This window comes from Macaca thibetana, chromosome 3 (assembly GCF_024542745.1).
Source record: "Macaca thibetana thibetana isolate TM-01 chromosome 3, ASM2454274v1, whole genome shotgun sequence".
NCBI lineage: Eukaryota > Metazoa > Chordata > Mammalia > Primates > Cercopithecidae > Macaca > Macaca thibetana.
This window is the reverse complement of record NC_065580.1, coordinates 44,528,895-44,532,500: the sequence shown is the minus strand read 5'-3', so window position 1 is coordinate 44,532,500 and position 3,606 is coordinate 44,528,895.

Genomic DNA, 3,606 nt, shown 5'->3' with positions numbered 1-3,606 from the left:
TTAAAAACTGTCTTCAGGTTCCAAATTGCTTCCCCACACACTCATCTCATGTTTTCGTGTTTTTATTCTGATACAATTTGACATTATAAATTCTGACCATTAAAAAATGCCAGGGGAAAACATGATTACTCTTTTTAACTTTATGACTTTCTTGCTTTATCGTCTTTTTTTGTTTTGCCTCTAAATGTCAGTCACACCCACAGCATCCAGCCATGGTTTAGAGGAATGTGTCGGAGATAGGTAAGTAGCTTCCAAGGAAATGCTTTTTAGGATATTAGGGATCTGTTCCAGACCCACAATTTGATGTGAAAAAAACAGGCAAGATAGGGCCCCTGCATTGGAAAATCTCGCTTACTTTAACCTAACTTCTAAATCTCCTCACAATCAAAAGGAAAATGAATCTGTTGAGAATTTTTTTTTTATGCGTAACTTAATATTTTCTGTCATCTAGTGAAAGGGTACCTTGACTAAAGGACTTTCCACAGGATTAAAAAATGTTTTGAAAAAGAAGTACGGACGTGAGATTAATGTCCTTGAGCATTACATTTTTTCCTCTATCAATTGTTGAAAGTAAATGATTACCAATGTATCCTGTCCAGTGTATTTTGTTAACTTACTAAAGGCTATATAACAAGATGTGAATCCAGTCTGAGCATTTTCTATAATATAAGGAGAACAATTTACAGATTAGGAATAACAAGAAATGAGTAAAACTGATTTGGCAGATGTTTTGTACTTAAACCTAAATTCAAACTCTTGTGATCCCGTAGTGTAAAACACTTGTTACCCAGATATTTTCTGTTGTTGAATCAATGGAGGATTCAGGTGCTTTGTAAAAACTTGATCATTACTTCCTTCTGAATTTTAAAAATAAAAACACAAAAAAGATGTCATCTTAAAATCTAACTAAGCAGAGAAGAAATACAGATGGCAAGTCACACTTTAAGCACACTTGAAGTATTTTCTTTAACAAAAGTAATGAAAGCTAAGCATCCAACTCCCTACTGTTTCAAATATTTTATAGAAGGATATTAAGACAAATCCTAATGTTCAAATGCTGGTGAAGGAAAAGAACATAAACTCTATCTTTTCCCTTTTTTTTTTGTTTTTGTTTGTTTGTTTTTTAAACTGCATGGAAAACTGTAAACACCAAGGCACAAGATAACTATAAGAATATGTGTAACTTGAGAAAATAAGATGTGACTTTGCCCACAATTTGATATATTGTTCCCTTTACCCTCCATATGTTCAATCGCCATCAGCACCCTCTAAGTGAAACTGTGTGACACCTGAATAAATGGAAAGACCAGCCATAGTAAAGGAAAAAAAAAAAAACCCAACAACAACAAACAAACAAAACAAAGAGTTTATAATTTTCTGGGAAATTTGCACCTTACAGGTGATGGCCATATTGTTTAAGCCAATATATACACATGGGCACTCACACACACATATGCTCCAGGAAGAAAACAAAATCAGAACCTTAAGCTCCAGATATACATTATCGGTTTCACACTCTGTTGTGAAGGTTCACTTAAAAATCTTGGAATAAATATCAGCCAATCTCTTTTCTAAAGCTGAAGCTGATCTTATCCCCTAACTTCATGGGTTTTTAGTTTCCAGCACTCCTCTAGAAAATTAAAATATCCGTATTATAAAAATTATCCCTCCTTTCATATTTGAGGATCATTGGGATCAAAGGTTTGACAGTGAATATTCACATCCAGAGGACACAATGAACTGAAAGAAAAAATGAAAAGAATTATTAAATAAAATGTTCCTGTTATGACTAGACATGTATTTTTTCAACTCTTCATGTCACAATGATAGCACTGAAGAGGTCATCAATTTGAAAGTGGACTAGCTATGTGATTCCCTTCTCAGTCACTCGTAGATCCTCCTTGTGTTCAACAGCAATTTGCTATTGCCCTGTGGAAATTGTGTAGAACCACTTGCAGGTTCCCATTATAACATCCAGGGATGCTGACGTGAGGCAAAGCCCCTAAGCCACCATTCTCTTCCTCCCTGTGGAGGCAGCGGACAGCCCTGGCGTCATGAGAAATGATGTAGGAAGAACACCTGACGTGGCCTCCCCGCTTTCCTTTAAGTATACTGATAGGATGCTATAGAAAATGCAACATTTTAAAATTACCAGTCCTCTTTTCTCAAATGTGCTGGGGGGAGGGAAGAATCTCACGAGAAGTCTCAGGGAAAAGTCATAAAACTTTAAAGACACACTTCTAATATAAAGTTATTTTGATCATAAATTCACACATCTTCCATAAGCCAAAAAATTAAGCTTTTCAGAGAACAAAAGCTAAGGAAAATCTGGGTGAGCATCGAGAGAGCCCTTGGAGTTGAACTGTGCACCAGTATTTACATGTTTTATTTAATGCCCTTCACCAAAGAAAGGAGCTCCTATACAGTTAATCCACAAGAAACCAAGTCAACCCAGCCTCAATAGGGTTGAGGCTCAATATTTCACCGACAAATATTAAACCTAGATGTTGAAAGTCTTACAATAATATCAAATGCTTGCTAGCAATGCCATGCATTTGCTTATAGTTTTGGACTCTCTGATAATAGAAATCAGTTAATTTCAAAGTTAATTTTTAAAAAAGATTGCAAATAATAAAACATGAATTTTAAAATCATTTTACAGATACCACTGTTTTCCCAATAACCACAAAATAGTATGTGAGCTGCCTACAATAATCCAACATTTTTGGTTGTCTCCAGTCTGAGACACCTAGTTCTCAAGTATATTCTCCTTATTTACCACTGTGGAAAGTTTGTTTAATACTCATTGTGATGCATAACCAGATAGTTGTGTTATTTGACAATATTTATTTCACCAATACATATCCCATCATTTTAGAAATAGTCTCCACCACAAAATGGAAATATCTTATTAATTTTGTCCTCTGCATAAATTTAAAACTGTTATTATTGGATAATGAGCATGTCAATAGTTGTCATTTTGCTAAAGGAATAGTCTTGAGCATTAGTATCCTAAAATTTTAGAAAGGGGGGGATTTTGACACTAAAATTGTTATTTCTAGCTTTTAGAAAAAATCACTGGGTCATTTGAAAAGTACATATGATACATAAAATTTGAGAGACAGTCACCTTGAGATCAGGCATCCAACGAGGTCTCAAGCACTTTGGCAGAATTTAAGTGACTTATGAAGGCTTATTGCCAAAGTATCTAATCAAAATCAGAGGGAAAAAGTTTTCATGTTGTGTGCCAAAGAACTCCAAAGTTATGGCTTGAACAGAAGAATTCATTTTTCATAGCTTAGGTGTCAGAAGCAATTACATTTAAGCCCATTAGGAGGTTAATAGGTAGCAACTTTTTGTTTAGAGATCACTGTAATTATATGCAAAAGGTAGACTATAAATCAGTAAGTTTTGCGTTCTCACTGAGTCACAAAATGCATCCCCTCACTTGCCTTTTGACTTTTAGGAAGATACTAACAGTATTGAATAATTCAATATGTTCATGACTGAGCCCTTTTTCGTGTGAGGGGCTTCCTGTTACAGCTCAACAGAAAGAGAGTGGTGATGGGAGACTAACAAACTAGATTGTGTTAGTCACACAAGGTC